This window comes from Oryzias latipes, chromosome 14 (genome assembly GCF_002234675.1).
Source record: "Oryzias latipes chromosome 14, ASM223467v1".
Classification (NCBI taxonomy): domain Eukaryota; kingdom Metazoa; phylum Chordata; class Actinopteri; order Beloniformes; family Adrianichthyidae; genus Oryzias; species Oryzias latipes.
Window position 1 is genome coordinate 26,056,253 of NC_019872.2, and position 22,575 is coordinate 26,078,827.

The window sequence follows — 22,575 nt, forward strand, 5'->3', positions numbered from 1 at the left end:
ACACAAATAAACTCTTTTTCAAAACTGCAAAACTGAATCTTAATAAAGTAAAACAGATCCTTCCTTTTGTTTTGCAAGAAGAATAATCCATAAAAAATCCGATAATCCAAAGAAAGTTTTGAGAAAGCAAGTCCTATTGACTAAAAGTTTTATCTTAAAATTAAAATTCGGTAAGTAAGACCTTTGGTAAGACCTTTGTTTTTAAAACTTTTTTAACCTATTTCAAGGAAATCTGCAAAATAGGGAAAGGATATTTTACTTGTCTCTGCTTTTTGCAGTAAAAAAGATTTTTTTAAACTTGTTTTTCCATTCCATTCCAAAAACACCATTTTCATTGGGGTGGGTCTTTAAATGCTCTCATCTAACAAAGATCTAGGACTACATTTAATTTAATTTGATTTTCAATCATCTTTTTTAACTATATTGGCTGAAGTTTAATTGAAAAATGAAATAAATAGTAAACTAAAAGACAACAATTTTAAAGTTTGATCAAAATCTTAAGACAGCTGTGCCAATAAAAAATTATAAATTACCATCAGATTTTTTTATTTTTATCTGGAAATTTTTTCTTAAACCTTGTTTAATGATTTACTTTACACTAGAAAAAAAGACTCACATCTTAAAACTGAAGTTTCATGCACTCGTCTCCCTGTTTAGTAAAAAACTGTGGAGGATTGCAACTCAAGCAATCTCAAACCTTTACATCAGCTGAAGAATCAAATGATAGTGACTTAAAAATGTTTCATTGTTAAGCTTTTTTATTGATCTGCTTTAAAATGGATCGGGTACCACTTTACTGAAAGAAATCATGGAAAGATTTCGGATATTTTTACCTCTGCAGCCTCAAAACTTCGGATTTTTTTTTGATGGCCATTAAAGCACACAAGGACTTGCAGAAAACTTTAAACGCTGAGACTTCCGGATCAAAATCTTTCTTCAAAAGGAGCAACAGTATGAGTGCTTCAGGGACAGAGAAGTCTTTTTTCAGGTCTGCCTCAGCAGTTGTCACACATTTTTCAGTCATTTGCTTTGATAAAGCCCCCCTCCCATGTCAGAGCTGGCTTGGCTTGTCCTGTGTTCTCCCTGTGTGTTGCGTAGAAGGTGCCAGGCCTTCAAACGCTCTCCGTCCATCCCTCCTTTGTGTCCCCGTCTGGCCGGCGTCCTCCCACCACTGCTGCTCCGTGTTTGGATGGGCCAGCAGGGCCAGCATGGACAAGGGAAGGAGGGCCGTCTGTGCCCAGCCTGGCCACCTGGCTGCCCAGAGGGGAAGGGGCATGGAGGGCGACGGAGCAGAGGAAGGGGGTCAGTGGGAAAAAAGAGACGTTTCCCCTCCACTCTCACCAGTTTGTCTTGAAGCCTTCTGCTGCTTCGGCAGCTCCTTTCTTCCCACGTTTTTTGGCTTTTACACTTTGTTCCCTCGTCTTCTTTCTCACTGTGAACGGCTTTTTTGTTTTCTACGGCCTAGCTCTTACGACATCTATTATGAGCTGATCAGAAGGAAAAAAGGTGCCAGGAAAGGTTCTATAGGAAGTCATTTGTTGATGGATGGTTTTAAAAACCACTCTGGGTATTTCTTTTTTTTTGTTGCTAATCAAGCTGGGTGGTTGCAAAGCTTCAGGTTTCATAATAAAGAGGCTTTTTCTGCCATCTTCTTGCCACAGTAGAGCCTGTTCTCTGTGTTGGATGGACGGCATGGCAGACTGCAAACTGCTGGGCATTACCTATGGTTCACCTGGATGAACACCTGACCGTCAGTCCGTGTTACACCGAGAGAGGAAAAACAGGAGGAGGATAAAATGGGGGGATTCTGTTCTACACTTTTTCCTAAATTAAGGTGGAAAAAACAGAAAGGATTACCTTCTTGCACCGAAGCAGAATGTAATTGAAGACAAAAAAGCAAAGATAAGAATAAAATGAAACCTTTAAAAGACACATCAATACACACTTAGTCTTTATATGTAGTGATTTCGAGACAAAAATATTTTGAAAGATTAAAAATGTTAAATCTAGTCCCTTTATGTTGGAATTTATTTTTAATATTATCATAAAAATATTCCTCAGTGATTTTTTTTCCGGCAAGGTGATGCCAACTTTACCAGAGTCCTGAATTAAATGGAATGCTGTAAGGGTGTTTTTTTTAAAAATCTTTTTAGATTTGGAAACGTTTGTATATTTTTTTTACATAAGATTATTTTTAATATTGTTATTTTTGGCTGTTTGCCCCGTGGGTTGAGAGAAAGTAGATTTGACAGTAAAGCCGCCTTGAACTTGAACTGAATTAGTGGTTGAAGATCGGATTCATAGTCGATACGGATTCATTTTTAACGATCTGATTCACTGACCTAAAATTGTTCCAGGACCAGTGTGAGTAGGAGATGAATACCATCATCATCATCACAAGTGTGAAAATGTTCCTGTCTGTCTGAAAAAAGTGTGGAGTTCGGGCTTTTACAGAATTAAAGCATCAATAATTATTAGAAAAAGTTACTTCTTTGTGGATTTTATTTGTAGCTGGTTAACTTCAGAACGCACCTGCTGCGTGAAATGTTTCACTACGTGCTAAGAATGCAGCGTTTCACATCCCTCAATTCGGGTTAAACCTCAGTTTTTTGGGTCACTTTCAGAACACCATTGGGTTTGTGTATTACAATATAAAAAAAATAAAAAAATAAAACTTTATTTTTTTACATTTTCCAAAAAGCAAGAAACAATGGCAGAAAATCTTTCACCGAACTTATATATTCCTGATGTAATTTAATAAAACGGTAAATATTTTTTTTTGCTTAGCTTGCTTTGAACATAAGCCTACTGGTATGCAGCAGGAGTTCAACCATTCACCTTCTCCATTATTCAGTTCAATTGTCCAACATATAGTTTTGTTTTTAAAACGAGAATTGCTACATGTCTACGACATGAGTAGAGATGTAGCATGAACCGTAAAGACATTTCAGCAGATCTTTTGACACTGGCCAAATAGTTTAGATAAACTGTACCAATATGTGGAGACAAACTACTTTTCTTTTTTGATTTTTACTTGCAGACTTGCTTTACTGCACAGAGTATCAAAATTCCTCCGTAGGACCAGTTGCACCCTAAAGCTGACCACATCCAACTATTATTGAATGCCGTTATTTTCTGTCCGGTTGTATAAAACACTTAAAGAGACGTTCATTCTCCTACAGGAACCTGATCTTAAAACTTTCAGATTGTTTTTTGCCTTTTATTTAGTTCACAGGCAATTTTGTTTTCTTTCTGTGTCATTTCCATTTCCTTCCTTTCTTTTTTTTTAGTGGAGGATTATTATTGCAAATAGTAACTAGTTTCCATTGCCTGATTTTGTTCCTATTTGTTTAAAAGTTGTGATGACTTTGACTGTTCGACAAATCGTTCAAAAAAGTCCTGTTGCTTTTCCTCCGGTCTATCTTTCTGCAGCTGTGCTCTCACACAGCTTTCTAACATTTTCTAAATTGTTTTTTTTTTCAATCTTGTTTGCATATTTTTCATCTTTTTGCAGATAACATCATTCTAACGTTTGCTGCGATGCTGGACGACACAGGTCTGGGTCATTGTTAGTGAATGCCCTTTAGTCGGCGTTCATATTGTTGAGAGGCAGCTTATGGGACAAAAGAAAAAGAACACTTGATTTGCTGCTTTTTGATCTCCCTGCCAAGAAAAAGACGTCAATGTAAAGCCGAGTGGATAGAAGTTAGCGTTGGAAAAGGCAAGAGAAATTAAGAAGCGAGCTCCTTCTTCTGACAGAGTTTTCCAGCAGAAGCTCCCATGTGAACCATTAGGGCGCACAGGACTTGTCCGACGCTTCGACTCAGTCAGTGGTGAGCACATGAAAGAAGAATGCAGCTGCTGACACTGCTGAGGACAGCGAGAGGCAGAGTTTCATCTTTGGACGTTTGATCTACTTCAATGCAGTATGTTTGCTGTAAGTAAGACCACGCTCCCTCTTGTCACAGTGGGAAGCAGCGGTTGCCATTAGGCTGGTTCTTTGCATGCGTAATTCTCACACAAGTTTCTCTGAACTTTAAAAACTATTGCTCAACATTTTTGCTTTAGTCTCTAAAAAAATGACATTCTTTAGGTTTTGATACCGCAACCGCCTGCCTGAAAACAGAAAATAAAAAGGGACATAAAGTCAGCTCCGCCCTGGGCTGAGTCTTACATTTTAACATATTAGCAAGGAATCCCTCGATCCTAAATAAGGGGGACAGCTAGTTACAGCAAAAAATCTTTATCCTCACCGGCTGTCGTCAAACCTACACTGACGACGTTCTGTGTGTGCAGCAGGTTGTCTAATTAGAGCACAGAGACCAGTAAACAATATAAAACTGGCACTAGAGCAGCCGCCGTGATGCCTTATTTATTAAAGACTTAGGTTATGTGCAAATGTTTGTATTTTGCTCTGAAACGGACATACAGAGAGATTATCTTTATGACAGAAAAGGAAATTAATTATGTGTTAGTGTTTTATAATATATATATCTATATTAATATTAATATTTATATATATGTATATATATATATATATATATATATATATATATATATATATATATATATATATATATATATATATATATATATATATATATATATATATAAATAAACATTTTCATTTGGTAACATTTTTACAAATATATTTTCTCTTTGTGTGTTTTTTCTTTTAAAGGGTCAAACTTGCAATTTTATTTTTCAATTTTCTATTTCTATTAGGTTTACAATGTGTTTATTGGAGTTTCAATGTTTTTTATTTTCTGTTTTTTTCACTTTTGCAATCTGGTTTTCTCTCACTTTGAACTGATCCTTACTACTTACATGTCACCAAAAAAAAAAAAAAAAAAAGAAATGTTTGACAGTAATAGTCAACTTTTCTCTGCCTGCAGTCTGGCAGTCACATGTTGTCTTGGAGCATTAATTTAATTTAGTTACAAAGGTTGAATTTAATTTTTTCCCCTCAAGTAGCCTAAATGTCTGAAAACGACTAAATTTACTCAACAATGTGGTAACAATGCAAGCATGAGTCTTTAATCGACCGGATGATGCAATTTGAATAGATTTTAGGACCCTGCACGCAAAAACGCTGCGTGGGAAACCCTGTCATATCTGTTCCATTATTTCTGGTATAAAACAAACTCATTTCCAAAAATATCTTATCACAAATTTGGCTTTTCAAACGGAGACTAAACGTGTTCATCCTCTTGCGGCCACTTAACATGCAAGTCATTACTTGAAAATTCTTCAAATTGCTCCTTAATTATTTTCAAGCTCTTCTGGCGGAGCTGACAAACAGTCCAGGGGTCAAACTGTGAGGCCAGGTGAAACTAAACTCACCATATTGCGGTCTCCTCTGCCTCCTCCTTCCACTGCTTCTTCCCTCAGGCTGATAATAGAGATTTGGGGCTCCCCTGCTGCTTCAGCCACCTGTGATATTATCTCTGATCACTATCTGGGAAGGTGGGACTCCGAGCTCTGCAAACGGGAAAGGAGAATTACAATCAACTTCAGCGCCGAGTGGATTGGTTATGTACAAATAAAGGTAAATAGAGCATCAAATTAAGACTGTTGCATTGAGATTCTCTACACTCTTTTTAACAATAACTTGCTTTAGTCTATGGAGCATGTTTTCTCCGGCCAAATAAATAAAAAAATAGTTTTTAACCCCCCCCCCCCCCCCCCCCCCCCTATTTTTATTTTTATAAACACCAGGGCTGTCGTCTGCCAGTGACAATAAAATAACACGCTCCATAAGTCTTGGACCATTTATGCAATTAACGTAATTCCTGCTTATTCTGTAACAAGAATAGCAGCTTTGATGCAAGACTTTACGATGTAAAGCTGCGTTTCTCTTTCCTCAGAATCAAATGCATGAACAGTCAAAGATAGAGCTGTGGAGGTGATCTCATACGATTCACCAGTTTATTTAAAAGAGGACGGTGCAATAAAACAACACGATTAAAAAACTTTTCATCTGTATTCCCATTGCCATGAGAAAGCATAAATATGTACAAAATAAAATACAAAACGCATAATCAAACACTTGTTATGCAAATAGATCAAATTTGGCTTCACAACATACAATTATAAGAACTCATTTAATCAGGAAAACGAGGGGGTTCTCACATTCATACGTATGAACGTGAGGAACCTCCCCATCCAGGAAGAGTCTGCGCTGACTGCACCGCCCCCAGGCTAGCACACACCCACTTTCTCCACGGAGCTAGCGGGGATCGGCAAAACGCTTTTGTACGGCTCCCCAATCTGCACATCCATCTTTGTAAACGGTGGGTTGTTGTTCGTTTTCGTGGGTCATGAAATAATGGGCACCCACCAGGAGTGAAAGGCGGTGCTTCAGAGATTGAGTCCGGTAAGGAAAAAGATCTCACAAAAAATAACTAATATTAAAAAAACAAATCCTTCTTTAGTGTGTCAAAGGTAATATATTATCATATATATGGATATAGTTTACTCTGAAAGGCTTAGGAATAGCATGATATAGGCACTTTAAATGGTTGAGGTGTAATGTTCACTATGAAGCATGTCAAACTTTTATTGAGGTGTTGTTTTTTAGAAAATAAGATACAAGTTTACTTTGCACCCAACTGGTTTGGTGACTTTTGAAGACCAAAACATCACAGCTTTTTTATTTATTTTTCGTGGTTCATTATCACTAAAAAGACCTTTCTCAGAGGGAGATCCTAAATTGCAGTCACAGGATCATGGCTGTAGCGTTTTAGGCTTCTCACACAAAATAACTGACTTTTTTCCTCCATCACAAAGTGAAATGCTCCAGTAAGCAGAGTCCCGGCTAAACTGTCTTCTTTGTATGACACGGATACTCCGAAAACCACAAACTCTTTAAAGTCCCAGCTTGCTCCCTTTGTGCTCCGAGTTCCACCTTTTTCTCGCCGTGGGGTTTTAGTCCCGTGTCATGGATCACAGTGCTAATGAAGCATCAAATCTCCACGGCTCTTTTTTCACGTTATTGTTGATGTTTGAAACAGAACATGCGTGTTCCGGGAGACTGCAAGACGACAGGGTCCAAGCACCGTAACCTAGAGTTGAACCCTCCACGTAATCTATTTAAAAATTGAAGGAAAGTGCCACATCTTCCACTTGAGGTCAATTGCCCGTAAATCTGTGGTCCCAAATTTCCGTTCAGCGCATCCGGGAGTATTTCAGATCTCAAAGTGCTTTCACAACAGTTTTTGTAGTCTGTTTGGGATTCCACAGTACAATTTAAGAATAAAATTTAAATAATAAATTATTTGTAATAGAGATGCATGGGCATTCAAGGGGAAGACATTAACATTTAAAAGATGGGACAGACGGGTAAAATGACGCTTTATGATAGGTAAACCTTTTTAAAGACCCTCTCTGATGAGAGTGGTGTTTTTAACATGTTCTTGTTGCATTTTTTCTGATGATTGAGGATATATATTAAGAAATTTAAGCATAAAACAGCATTTCTGAGTACTTCTTTTGTCAAATCATTGTGAATAGGGAGCAAATGAAAAAATGCTGTCAGAAAAAAGGCCTTTTTTGTGGCGAAGAAAAGACTTTCCACTCCAAGTGGGATTGCTCCACACCAGCACCCCTGCCCACAACTCAAATTTAAGTTTCTAATAAACAACTGCCGCACTGCAGTCCCAGAAAACGACACAGGGTTTTTTTTTTTTTTTTGGCTAACAACATCATAATTATAATTAGAAAAAAAAAAACTGGCAACACTTTGAAATAGATCAAAAGATGATCTGATTAAGGCTTTGATTTCCCGGACAATCAGTGATCTCAGTAAGAAGAGAAATTAAGAATATCACTAATTATTCATTTGCAATACAGAAAGATGTGCGGAAACAAATATGTCCGTATTCTTTGGTGGATTTGCTCTGGGTCAGACCTCAGAGTGATGATGGTTCAGGGCCAGACTTTGACAAAGCATCTCTTCTGGTGGAGAACTGGGTGGACAAGGACCAGCAAGACCTTCTGGAATGTGCCAAGATAAAAAAACAGAAATTTAAAGGCCAAAACCTGACTGTTATTGGCTGAGAAGAAAGGCAGAAAAGTTAGCTATTGGTTCAGAGTGAGGTTGTGGATCCTGTTTTTAGATTTTGTGCAACAGCTTTTTTGGACATACTCCCATTTTTCAAACTTTTGAATAATCTTTGTAATTTCCTACCGTCTTTCTCGGCTTGTTAAACTTGTGTGCAAAAACAAAACCCCTTCAGTCCTTTTCAGTCTCATGTCTGAGAAACAGAAGTTTAAATTTCATAAGCTGAATTTGACTTTTAAAATAGTGCACAAATTCCCTGCACTCAACTTTACTGTTGAATTTCGAAAGAAAGTTTTTTTTAGGATCATTTGTTGCAGAAAAAGGTGACTATTCAGCACAGTCACCAGGAGATTTTGATATCCAAATTGCCTTTTTTTTTCCATCCGTGTTTCTGGTTTACTAACTACAAGGATCTTAATGGATTTTAAAACAGCAAAAGCTTTTATTTGATGCTGAGTTAAAAAAAAAAAAAAATTAAAACAGGAATGTTCTTTTATCATTCCACAGCACTTCCTGCATTTCATATCCCTAGCAGGATATGAAATGCAGGCTAATCAAACAAGCATAATGCAGAGTTTTATGGGAACCTCCTTGAGTGCACCTGTTAAATGGTCCTTATTGTTAAGTATGAAATTTAAATGTAAGAAGGAAGGTTAGCTCTGGTGCTGTTTTTGGTCCTATATGTCTAATGATCTATTTCAAATCAATCAGAAATGGTTTTTAGTCGGACGGAAAAAAAACTGTTGTGAGGAATCTTTTGATTAAAAGCACAGAACAAAAAATTCTAATGATCTCTGTCATGCTGTAGTGAGTGTGCAGCTCTCAGCGTTAACATCCGTCCAACTTACATTAGTGTCAAATATTGCTTTAGAATAGTGTGACTTGTTAACTAATGAGGATTCACAGTTGCATCATCAATCACTTCATATTCAGTGACAGAGTCTGAAGGCGCTGATGTGCAAACGTCCCGCTCTTCCTGTATGTGCCAATGTTTGTCGCACTTTCAGCGCGACATCCGCTGTGAAGAGACTCTGCTGTATCTACTGCAGGATTCAAACCTTTCTGGGTGTTGCAGCATGATCTGCTGCTTGAATTCTCTAGAGATCCAGGCGTCATATGAGAGCAAATAGCTCAGGCGTCAGTGAGACTTCTGTTAGTCGAGTTGACTCACACACTCTAATTGATTGTGTCGCCACATGGTATTGTGTTCCTATGAATCTTAAGTGTTTTTCTTTTTTATTTATTTTTTATTTTGACATGCTTGCTATCATCATTGATCCGCCATGAAGTTGGTATCTGTGAATGAGCAAAAACACGTAACCATTTTGTTACAGAGCATAAATACTGACCGTTCTGGGTTACAAGGTCAAATGTCAACGAACGGAGATGGAACGGCTAATTTTCACACATTAGGTGCCCCTTATGGCCTAAAAAAACCCCTTCATGAGAGATGTGAAAAAGCCAAAGTTTTGGTCATAAAGAGGAAGTGGAATCCCAGTGAGGAGGAATAAAATGGAAACAGGTGTGTAAAACTGTGCAAAACCGCTGCAAAAACCACTTAGTTCATTAATTATTGGACTGTACATCCAGCCGCTGTGGTTTGATTTAATTAAAACATGTCTGATTCTGTGATTTTATGTGTTTGTTTTTTTCCACTGTATTTAAAGAAAATATCCCATAAAGTTAGGAAAATACATTTTATTCATTAAGGCTACTGTACAAATGATTCTTTCAACGCAATGCAGACACCATCGGTTATTAATATTTTATCATTCAGATTCACGGGTTCCCTAAATGCCTAAAATCAATTGCAAAAGGAAAATTACACATTTTAACCTAAAAATGTTCAGTATCTGAAATATGTTCAGATTTGCATTTCATTCTTGGGAAAGGTAGAAATTAGTAGTTTAAAAGGCAACATTGGGTTTTATCAGAGATAGCCCCACCCCCTTTTACAGGCCTGGAAGATAAATACTTTTGGACTCTGTGTACAAACCTGGAAATAGTACCTTGTAGTTTTGCTTTTATTTTTGGATAAAGATGTCACTGGTCCTAAAACATTGTTTTCAGTTGAAATAAGTGGGGCTCAGTTGATTGATTGGGGTATATAAATGCCCTTCACTGACTGAGTTAAGATATAAAAGAGCTCAGTCTTCTAAAGGCAACGTGTCCACATATCAAATGACCTTTTTTAATACTTACCTGAGCCTTTCATTGTGACTTCAATGTAAAATCTGTACTGCAATATTTTCTCAGCAGTAAGTTTCTGCCCTTTAGAATTTTTTAATGGATTACTTTTTTTATATTTTCATGTTCTTTTATTTTTATTTTTTTAATCTTTTAAGAAACTCCTTGTGTGGCCCAAAACAAACAGAATAAAAAGACACAGGAGGCAGCCATGAAAAGAAACAAGCTAAAGTGAAGACTAGGCCAAATCCACAGTGGGAGTGGAGAAGTTCATCTTTACTTCTACACTAACACAAAACAACCCAAGAAAGCTCAATTACACGGAGAATAAAGTGATTATAATTAATATTTATGTATAGATTCTGTCAAAACCACACATGGCTGGCAGAACTTCTATGCTTTTACTTTGCATTTAGAATGGGGAAAAAAAGGCTTTCGTATTTGTTTGGAAAGAAGACGTATCGTCATATTCAACATTTTGACAAACAACATCTTCCTAGGTTTGTGCAAAGTGATAAAATGCAGAGATGTAGGTCACAGTCCAGTTTTTAAAAAAAGTTTAAAAGTCTGAGTTAACCCTTTCCAGGTGGTTGGTGTTTTACTGGCCACCGAAGGCCAGATGTAGGAATGATAGTTGTCATGAATGTTGCTTTCTTATCATCATCTGACTCCTTTCAGTTTGTACATAGGACTTCTCCAGATGGTGGTGTCTAACAAACCATCTGCTGCTCTGGGTTAGCACTATGAAGCCATACCCCAATGTCCATCAGTTTGGAGGGGGGGTGTGGGCTGCCACTAAAGTCTTAATTCCTAAACTGCTGCTCATGCTTGTTTACACAGATTAGAACCAACACACCGACCAACTTCCATCTGTGAGCTCACACTGCAGCGATGCTCTAACCCCTTGACTATACATTTCCAAGCATGTGTATTCAGTGGTAAACATCCCAAAAGCAGCAGTTCTTATTCTGTTGTTCAGATCCACTGCTCTTTTTCTCCAATCACAGCTGCTGTCAGTAATTTAGAAAGTCTGCCATGTGGACGACTCGTCTTTTTTAATGAAACAACTGAAATGTGCAGCTTCCATGGCCACGGTGGCACTCCCGTCACTTACATAACATTCAGAAACCTCCGTTTGGTGGATTCTCTGTGGAGCTGAATGCACAAAAGTGTCTTTACCTTATTGGCTTAAAATGAGCATCGCACCCCTGCTGAGCCAAAATCTGCTTAGATTCTCGCTTTCTTGGTGCGATTAAGACATTTAGCATAGGATAAGGATTTCTGAAATCAGCCTAGATGCCCATTAAAAAGTTCCTTTCACATCTATTCAATTAACTTCCGATTCTCAACTGTAGTTTGTCTAAATTGCATTTTCAGTTGTTGTTTTATTGTGATCGTTGTTTTTGCTCTACCTTCCACATGACGTGTTTGATAAGCTAGAATTGGGAGTCCTCTAATTCTTTAGTCACATGAATCCATACGATCCATCCGGGTGCTGCAGGTTTTTGGATTGTCCCTACCTGTGGAGGGTTGTAGAAAAGTGAAGCTGCAACTGAAGGTAAGGGCAGGGATGTTTTGCCCCTTGAGCCTTGTTCGGCCACTTTAAGGGACCATACAACTGTTGTGTGTGTGTGTGGTAAGTGTATTGTGAAGTATTTTTAAGGCTAATGGAAGTTGCACACTGGTCATGTGGGCGTCCTTACAACACAGTCTAGTCGTTAGTGAATTGTGAGTACTGGCTCCTTACAGGCTGCGCTTAAATGCCGCACACGCAGTGTGTGCACGTGATATATAAGTGTCTGTAGGATGTCTACAGAAACTACATTCTGATTGTCTGATTTCCTATATTCTAACAGTCAAGCTGTCTGCAAGGGGTGACTATTTATGACTTGACTAGCTCTAACAGGGTTTAAGGGGGGTTTAAAAAAATGTCTACAACATGTCTGCGTCTCACCTACTTTGCCCTTACGTGTTGTATATCTTTTTGCTACGACCCGTCACTAAAAGAATGCCCGTTGAGAAAAATGTGCATGAACATTTTCCGTCTACTGGCTCATTGAGTGGTCTAATGGAGTTGTGACTAAGGCGTAATGCTACATCTATGTTAAAGAACCCCCTAAATGTGTGTTCCTAAAATGCGCTTTTAGTATAAGATGTTCACACTGGACTGTCGATACCTGATATCAGCACATGTACCGACAGCTGGAAGAGGGTTTGTGGGAAATGTTGAAGCGGCGCAATTCTTGCCCCAGGCGTTTTCTTTTACAGATCTGTTCTGACATGTGACAGACTTGGTGTCATATAATTCCAGCCGGGCACAAACAGAAATTATTAATTTCTCTTCCATGATCAAATAAAAAAATTGATCAAATCAAACAGTTGACACATCCGAGAATTAAAAAGGACGCCATTCATATGTTACTACCAAATCCAAGTTCCTTATTGGTCAAAGTTCAACTGGTTTAACCTTCAACATGTGTTTAATGGCTGTACATAGACCACAAAATCGGACAAAAAATTTGCGTAGCAACACACAAACGCAAGATCTTTGAACACGGAAACCCTAAAAGTGCATATACATGGGTCTACATTGACATTTAACTGGACGTGTTTGCTGGAACGTGTGTTGAACGTAGCATCAGAGGTTCCAGTTTAGCAGATCAACAAACGCTTAGCAACGACAAAACGCATCACACATTTCTGAGTTGGCTGTGATGTTCTCATGGATAGTTTATGGACATATGAGGAAAGCAAGGTTTTCCTGACCATCTTCTAAGTTTTTGTTCAAGTCTATCGTTACCAACAAACTTTGTGTGCTTCCAAGTGAACCAAGCTCTTATGAAGAATTGATCCAGGTTTCTAGTGAAGATCCTGGATTGCATTTTGTTGTTCCCCGCTTTTAATCTTTATGCTTAGCCTGTAGATTAAACACTTTGCAGTGTGTATTGACACAAGGGGCCATTGAGGTAGCAGAGATACCTGGGGAGGCTAGCAGTCGATCCTTATTAAATATCATTTCAGTTTTGCCCGCTGGTTGTTTATCTTTCATTATCATGGATTTTATTAAAAATGCTTATGGAAATCTCAGTGAGCTCTGGCCTCTCTCTGGCCTCTCCTGTGGGACCTTAGATGACGAGGAGCATTTCATTTGCTCTGCTCTCATAGCGCTGGCCAGTGCTTGTTATTAGCAATCCTAATGACTACTAAATTTGATATGAGACCTCTTGCCAAAGCTGCCTGCTCGGTGGCGCTACACCTCTCTCCTGAGAGACTTACGCCTGCCTCCTGCTCCTTTGATTAAACTTTCATGTGCACTGTCAGAAAAAAGGGTACGGTTGGGGTACGTTTGTGAACACTTAGGGTACAAATGGTGAATTTGTACCCTAAGTGAGTCATAATTACACCTTAGGGTACTCATATGTACCATTTAAGGATAAAAAAGGTACAAATATGTTTCCAACCATCAGAGGGCCCATATTTGGACCCTTTATTCCACAAACAAAGGTACAATCACTTGTGTGACAAAAGTAATAATTCAAAGTGTATGAAATGTCACCCAAAATCATTTAATACGTTGTTGGTTATTTGGAAAAGATGCACAAAATATCCAAAAATATTTAAGAGACCACACATCTTTTATGACTAGTTCTGAACAGTACACAAGCACATTATATTTTATTGATTGTGCAGAGCATCAAGATAATAACTTTTAAACATGTATTAGTGTGAGCCTGTTTTTTTTTTACTTATATAAGAGCTGTTTTGTTTTGCCTTTAATTTAGAGCAAAAGCACACTATAGACAAAATTATTTGATGTTTTTAACCTTATATTGTGTACTTTAACTTGGCCTAAGTTCAATTTAAATTTCTAGTCTTTGAGCTGTTAATTTAAGTTATTTTCTTTCTAAGCATACATTTTCATAAAAAAAGTAAATTTCTCTGTTACTACGTTACATTATGTGAACATATTAGTACCTTTTAGCTTTTCTACCTACACAGGAAAAATGAGAGTACTTTTTTCGGAGTTACCATCAGTAATTTTTGTTTAAGTAGGTGTAAAAACGTAGAGGAAATATGTTGGAGTAAACCAGCGAGACCACGCCCACTCTACTTTCTTAAGTTTCGTTTCTTCCGCCATTTTGTTATCCCGCAGCGGCCGGAGGAAGATAGAGGCTGTGACTGAGGTAAGTCTGCTAATTGCTCAAAAATAAGTTGGAAACTTGTTTTGAGCGGGTTCGGTTATTTTATCTGTAAGGACTAACTTTTGTGTAGTGGAATGCTGCTATTCCGCCGTGTATGTGCCTGTGAGGAGATTGAAAACTACGAGCAGGAGTTTGCTAACGGTTAGCCTCAGCCGTTTGAAGTTCAGCTAAATGCAGCCATTAAATAAATTAAGCTGTTGTTTTTATTGGTGTTGTACCGCGTTCCGTTAAATACATTGAGATATATACATTTTATCACTAGATAATTCTGTCGCCGTTTTACCGATGTACGCTGGCGTTGATGCACCGGTTGTTGTTGCCCCCCCCTCCCCCCCCCCCTTTTTTTCTGTCTGTCTTTCTGTCTTTCTTAGTAAGGAAGCCAGCTACTTTTGAAACGACCAGCTCCATAATTCCTACTGATATTTATCAGGTCCGTCGAATTCAATGCGTTAATCATTTTAATCTGTAATGTGTAGGAGTCCAAAAACGTTTTATTTTATTTTATTTTTACACCGCAGTATGGCAGTCCTTCCCATTTATGTCAGCCTGCCTTAGCTGCTGTGCGCGCGCAGCCACCATTTCTTCAATGCAAGACAGTGACAGACTGTTTAGGTTGTCATGATCGTTCATTGTTGGTCAAGCGAAGTTTACATTGTGTTGTTGATTTTGATCATTCCCCTGAATAAATGCTGTGTTGGTACCTTTTGGTGTTGTAATGTTTTTTCTTTTTTGTAATTATTTTTTTCCCACCAGGAAAGATGCAAGCTGTGCGTGAACATGTCGAACGCCAAAAAAAAAAAAAAAATGTTTTGAAGTTCAGCTGATCTTCAAATCCTTTTGGGAATGCGGTGAGTGGAAACATCACAATTTCCAGCATTTTTCTTTACAGGAATCAGTCAACTTTGTGGATAAACTGTCAGCTGTGATGCAAACAGATTTTTTTAATTGCTTTTTAATTTAAAGATAATTTCTGTGCTGTATTCTAAACATAATTTTGCTGTGTTCACAGCTGCCAAAAAGTTCAACATCCCAACCTTGGATTTGAAAGTGTTTGATGACTCAAAGACAGAAGTTGATGAGCAGGTTTTTGATCTCCTGTTGAAAAACCCAAACCTTGGTGTGTTGGAAATTTGTCTGGCCGAAGATTCAAATCCAGAAGGTGAAGTTTTTCTTTTAAATTGTAATTTATCTATTTTGTTTTGAATGGTTTTGGGTAAATTCCCCTTTGATGTCTGAATTTATTTCCAAGGGAAATAATCTGAGTTTTTCCTTTTAAAGTACATGCTAAATTAAGAACATTTTTGAGCTGAAGAGTTTTGATTGTATATTTGCATCAATAGGAGTCTAAGGGTTAATGATTTCTTTGACAGGATAGTGTGGGGAACAAAACACGGGCAAATAAGTGAGTTTTTTATCCTATTGCTGTCTTAGACAAGATAATAAATCTGCCAAACTGTTAAGTCGGTCAGTATTTAAAAAATCTTTGTTTTTACTTTTTTTGTTTTTGCTATCATACTAATTTAAATATTACAGTAACTGAAAGCTTTAATACTTTGACAGATCAGCCGAGTCGTCCTGCAAAGAGCTGCAATACCAGTTCAAGTGGAGATACTGAAGTGGATTCAGATGACACAATACTATTACAACACAGTCCTACAACAAGACGAAGAGTTGAAGACGCCTCTCTGGCCAAAGTAAGTAAATAATCTTTTCACAAATTCATCTTAAGCATTCAAAGTCAGGCTGTCTTTATTGGAGCTATCCAGCCTTATAGATGTGAGCCAGATGCCAACTCAGACGAGGAGAATGAAGACACGCAGAGCAGGGAGCTTGTGGCCTGCCAAATGTAGCTTGTACGTAACAACTACAAGCTTTCTCAAATTACATCTTTTCATCTGCTCCTGATTCATCCCAATTTGAGAAAATAAATATTCAGAAACACAGTTTTATTCTTAAATCCTATAACAATATGTCATCATAAAAATGCTACATTTTAAAAAATAACTTTCATTTGAGTGGGTCCCCCATTTTTAACATGTCGCAGTATTTTTCTCATGATGGGCATGTTTAAAACTGCACATCTGAGTATTCACTCAAATTGGGATGAATCAGGAACAGACAAAATAAATGCAGTTTGAGGAAGGTCTCTATTGTGACGCACCACATGAAATGAAGTGGGTCTGAGTCCCTCTGCTCTGCTCTATTCTGATGCGTCCACTTGCAGACAAACAGATCCATTAACATCTTCATCATACTTGTCTGAGCTTGATCTAAACTATGGCCGGAAAGCTTCAATATTGCTCACCATTTTGGTTTCACCACTAATGTTAGTTTTAGGTTGGAAGGACTGTAAGCTAGAGGGAGAGGGCGTAAACAAAGGGATGATCGGACATCAGCAGAGGGTAACTACTGTGTCAATAGCCCCGCCTACAACTCAGAAGTTAATTTCTGATCAACTCCAAACCACTCTGCACAAACTGTCTTTAAACATCATCTCAAAGTGCTTCAACCCCAGTAATCAGTGATTGCAGTTGTATTTTTTATTATTAATATGGACTTTTAAATTTGATCCAATAGGTGGTTGCTGTCATTGGTGAGGATGCATCATCCGTTGAAGGTCATGTGAATGTCCTGCATATCCAGTACAGCAAGGTGCGAGAGGATATACTAAAGAAGTACCCTTTCTTGAAGACAACCTCAGGGGTCAGTGACATTTTAAATCAGTTCTCAGCTTAAAATACATTTTGAATGTCAATATAAGCTGAGACATCTGCTAAAATGATCATTAACAGCTTTAACTCAATTGTAAAAACATTGTAATTTTCTAAACCCATATATAAATATATATAGTCATTCAAGCCAAGTAATATTTATACAATGAGATCACTAAAGGGAAATGGCAATGAAAGAGGCAATAAAGAATATTAGAATGTTTTATGTCTTTTGTTTGTTTTAGTTAAAGTGAATGATTAATTTTCTAATTTTTTTCAATTTTCAGTTGTTTGATGTTGACCGAATGCATCCATCACCTGTCAGTTTAAGCCAGCGCTTCAAGGACGGCGTTTACCAGTATTGTGCCAAAGGTGCTTGAGCTTGTTCAAAGAAAAGCTCCATTAGCCAAAGTCTCCAAAGAAGCAAGAGAAGAGATGCTTGCAGAGGATCTACTAGGTATTCAAATAAAATGTAAGCCTTGGTAATCTTTAGTGTTTTATAGTTCTTCTTTTTAGAATTCGTATCAATATTATCTTATCACATTTATGCATTTTATTATTAAATTATGCATTTAAACTTGGTTATAAGTTTACTTTTTTATTATCTATTTTTAGAAAATGTAGAATGCAGTAGAAAGATTTACTTAAAATGAGGTCTAGTGCTTCTTTTGTTAATGTCACAAGTTTTATTTCATGGCTAAAAATGGTAACTGAAGTGCTATGTGCTGTTTACAATTGATCAAATGTTAAGGTTATAGTTAAAATGAATGCAATGTGAACTGAAGGAAAAATATAGATTTTTCATTATTGTAAAATTGCTAATAATTGTAAATATATGCATCCTTATGTGACACTGTGGAGCTTAAAACATTCATACTGTGAAATGTCAGAATTGTAATTGTTTTGAATGTTTAATAAATGTGTTAAACAGTATACTGGTCTTTTAATGTGCTGTATCTGGTACAAATTTGCCATCAAAGGGTACAAAAGGCTTGTCACTGGGGCAGTACCCTTAAAAGAACAAATTTGTACCTTTTATAAAGGTACATTATGGTACCATAACACTAAGGTACAATTTTGTCCACAGAGGTACATATTTGCCTTTGAAAGGTACATACTGAAAGGGTACAGATACGCACCTATATGAAAGGGTACAACATTTGTACCGTTGAGGGTACTGCCCCAGTGACAAGCCATTGTACCTCTAAAGGTACAAATTTTGCACATTTTTTCTGACAGTGTGGCTGTGGACTGCAACATCCACTGGGGAGTGAGTCACCATCTTCATCTCCCTGCCATTGTTTACCCAAGTGAAAGAGGAGAGGATATCTGATGTGGACCAAATGAAACTGCTGAAGGCAAAAGTGGATTTCCTGGCTGGGTAACAAATACAAGTACATGGTTTGGCCTGGATAAGCAGCGCAGTGTTTCCTCCATCTTTATAAAGTGGGCTTTTGGTAAAGCTCTAAATGCTATATTGTGTCAGGCTCTATATCCTCTGCCCAATTATTTTCGTGTGCTGTCGTGTTTGACTCTGAATGGATGTCTTTTGCTTTAACAGATGTATTATTCTGGCTTGTTAAAGAATCGAGAATTTACGACATTTGGTGTCATTCACGCCCAAAGTCACTTTTCTTGTTAGAGTTTTAGGGTCCCCAATGGGAAATGGGTAATAATGTTTACCTATTTAGTGCATTACCACCTTCCTTGAAGGCCCAAAGTCCTTTAAAGTCTCAGTCCCATTCATCCATCCACACACAAACACGATACCTAATGCTGCGTTCACACTGATACCGCTGCCTCTCTTTTGACGCGCATCAAAATTGCTTCTTCTACATTAGAGCATTGACTGTTTTTCAGTATATTTCATATACACTATTTATATATTTTGAAGAGCTTTACAAAAGCATTGGTAACCACATCTCCATGTCTGGGTTAATCTCTGAGGGATTCCAAAAGAAGGGGTTCAATCTCTGAGATCATTCAGAGATTCTCCCGGCACGGTGAGCTTCACCATCAGAATGACTGCTGCTTTCAGCGGTACTTCCGTCTCTCTATGACCCAGATTGACAACTTGGTGTCTCACATTAGTCAGAGTAGGGAAAAAATAAGAAATAGATTTAGAGGAGATTTCATTATGTTCTTGATGCAAATGTGAAAAATATCTTAAAGTTCAGGTGGGGAATGGTCAGATTGTCCTCCATGTTGCTTTTGGACTCCACTGGCTAATTGCGTCATCAACTCATCATAGGCCTAAGCTGAGTCCCTGACTGATTGACGCAATGTGACTTTTTGCCAAAGTTCAAATATTTGAACTCTCAAAACGCATTGATGCCAGACTGATGTACCACGCCCGCCCCTCAAAACCCACCACTGAACACCTGATTCTGTCTGTACATTGAATTAACATTGAAACTGGATGCCCCTGGCATGCGAATCGTGCTTGGTGTGAACTCAGCATAACACTGAAGCCAACCCTTAACCACCAAGAGCAATATGGGCTTAAGTGTCTTGCCCAAGGACACCTTGACACATGCGCGAGAGGGGCGGGAACCAAACCTAGGATCACTCTCCGCCTGCACCACGGTCGCCCCCCAATTGATTTGACAAAAACAGGAGAAAAAGAAAACATGCAGCGGCACCTTCCAGCTCTGAACCCCAGTTTGTTTTGTGTTTCTTTTGCTATTAACACCTGTCTGCTACTATTGATGCTCTGCCAGGCCATTAGCAATATAGGGAGCATGCTTGGTGCTAAATAGCTGTGGTGAAATCAGTCAGTGACGGTGACTAAGTTTCCACTTAAGGCCTTTTTCCAACCAGCAAAGTTGAAGGGTGTTATAATGGGAGCTCATTTATCTGAACCCAAGGCTTTCTAACAGCCTGCAAGCCCACTGAGTGAAACTGATTAGCAGAAGCTCTGTTTTAGTCTCCAGAAGTGCTTCGACCATAAAGTGACTTTCAGCAGAAATTAGGTTTATTAGGTAACAATCATTCTGAATATTAAAGTTTTCTAAACATAATAATTAGTCAGAATACATTAGAGATATAGTTAATTGGTCAGTTTTTCCTGATTTGTTAAAGAAATTCATAAAATTGTTCCACTGATAGTCTCAGTTAGCTACATTATGACACATGCAAAAACTTTATAAAGTAGAGGATATAACTTTATAGTTTTCCCATAAAAGTAAAGATGAGAAAGCAAAAAGTTAGACTCTGTCCAATGAAAATTGTGTTTGTGGTATTTTTAACATGTTCTTTTCTCATGATGAAGGATATTTATAAACAAAATTAAGACTAAAATTGCATTTCTGAGAATGTCTTTTTTCAAACTACTGTAAATCAGGAGCAGATGAGAAAAGCTACAAGCTTCCTGCTCTACTTCATTCCGATGCATCCACTTGCAGAAACACTAGATCCACGTATTTCTTGATTTTCCTCGTCCAGGCTGGCATCTGGCTCCAGACTGTACGGCTGGATAGCTCCAAAATCGCTCGTCATTTTTGTTTTACCGTTCATGTTAGGTTGGGGTTGTGAGGGGCTGTAAGCTAGCAGGAAAGCATGTAAACAAAGAACTGATGGGAAGTGAGAGCAGGCTTACTTAGGGCCAACAGTCCTGCCCGCAACTCAGTGGTGAATTTCTAATACTACTGCCACTCTGCAGCAACTATGTCCTGGAAAACAACCCAGCTTATTATTTTTTATTCAGGCTAAAAACAGCATTATTATATGTTAAAGATCGCTTTGGAAATAGATCCAAAGATGGTCAGAGTGGGACTTGATGAAACATCTGATTGTTTGTCATTTGATTTTGTATAAGTTATATAAATATAATTGTTCACTAACCTTATGTTAGAATGTTTTCTGAGGATAATCAATAAGCACTCTTTTAGTTTGTTTTTTTACTTGATAATCTGCACTCGATCTAAAAAGGAGCAGATTATGGCAACTGTGTAAAACTCTAAAGAAAATACAAAAAACACAATAGGGCTGGGATTTCAAGCGACAAATCAAACTGTATTTAACTGTATTTGATAATCATTATATTTAATGAGTGTGAGCGTTCTGTATGCATAACTGCAAAAACATCTATGATGATGAGTAATTACACCGTCAAGAAGTTGGCATCATCATTGTTCATTTTCTTTATTTTCTGTATTGCTTAATATCTGGAATGGGTTTGATGCATCTGTTTCTTGAATTTTTGGGATCTTTTTGTTATTACTCCTTTCGTTTTAATGCTTGAAATAAATCAATAAATCAAATGAATTAATCTTTTAAAAAGCTGCTCTCTTTAACTGTTAGTCACCACACTGAATAATAGCCATTATAATTTTTCCCTCTGACTGAGATTTTTGTGATGACGGCCAGAAACGGCTTGATTGATAGTATGTGCGGCGAGGCTGCAGTTCTGCTGATGCTAATGTACAAACTACTGGGCATCCAGCAGCACCATCTCACATTCCCACACTTTGATAAAATTGCGCCCTGCATAGTTTCCTTCACTGTTTTGGTCTCCAACAAAGTTTCCCCTTGGGTTCATTTGGCTGTCCTGCATCCTTACAGAAAACTTTCCCTTTTGTCCTTTGAGCAGCCGTTTACCTTTGTGTGTGTGTGTATGTGGGTGTGTGTGTGTGTGTGTGTGTGTGTGTGTGTGTGTGTGTGTGTGTGTGTGTGTGAGGGGTACTTTTGAAATGCTAAATCCTGCTTCAACCCCTCTCCTGTGGCTCTTTGCAGCTTTTAGTTGGCCACAGATCGCCCAATAAGGTGCCCCAGGCCATCTGGACAGGCCTCACGGTGACCCAAGCCTTAGAGGAGGTTTTTATAACCTTACCATGACTTCTGGTAACTTATGAAAAAAAAAAAAAAAACTCCCAAAATGAAGAAAAGAAAAAAATTCTCCACTTGCAGTCAGTTTTGGTTCAAACGTGGGTTATTTGGGAGAAATGTCTAAGGTTGAACACAGCTCTCATCCTCAAAAAAGAACATCTTTTTCAGAAGAAGGTTTGCTCCTAGTCCGGTTGAAGCAGCAAGCCTTCTGCCTCACTTCTAAATGTTCACAGTTTTATGCTGCAGCAGTAGTTTAGTAGTGGGAGGTTAAGTTAAATGTCGACATTTGCTGTAAGGATGATTTGGATTTGGAGGTCTTTATCTGCATTCACGTATACACACCTGGCACCTCCCTGTGATCTTCAACGTCACATGATTCATCATACTTTGCTCCTTTTTCACATTTTTTCATCGAGGGTATAATAAAACTCCTGTGCAGCAGTTACTGACCTTTTCTGTCATGGTTGTCATTCAGGCCGGTTTTATTTTCAGCCTGGCCTCGCTGAAAAACATTATGTTACCAAAGCCTTTTTATCATCAATGCAACTGAACTCTTTCATGTTGCAGTTTAATCAGGCTAAATAGT

General features: G+C 37.9%; 1 protein-coding gene and 2 long non-coding RNA genes across 8 annotated transcripts in view; all 3 read left to right on the forward strand.

Annotated features, from left to right (window-relative positions):
- The window catches only part of LOC101165248 (cell adhesion molecule 1), a 501,577-nt gene that overhangs the window by 99,764 nt on the left and 379,238 nt on the right, over nt 1-22,575 (forward strand). The gene's annotated exons all lie outside the window — the stretch shown is intronic.
- LOC111948650 lies at nt 14,116-15,240 on the forward strand. Its single transcript, XR_002874608.1, has 2 exons — nt 14,116-14,433; nt 15,205-15,240. It is a non-coding gene; the product is annotated as an uncharacterized LOC111948650 (long non-coding RNA).
- Nucleotides 15,489-17,498, forward strand: LOC111948647. 2 transcript variants are annotated; one of them, XR_002874604.1, is made up of 5 exons: nt 15,489-15,610; nt 15,822-15,915; nt 16,012-16,145; nt 17,029-17,154; nt 17,450-17,498. It is a non-coding gene; the product is annotated as an uncharacterized LOC111948647 (long non-coding RNA). The 2 variants fall into 2 exon arrangements; XR_002874605.1 differs by having other exon boundaries at nt 15,822-15,853.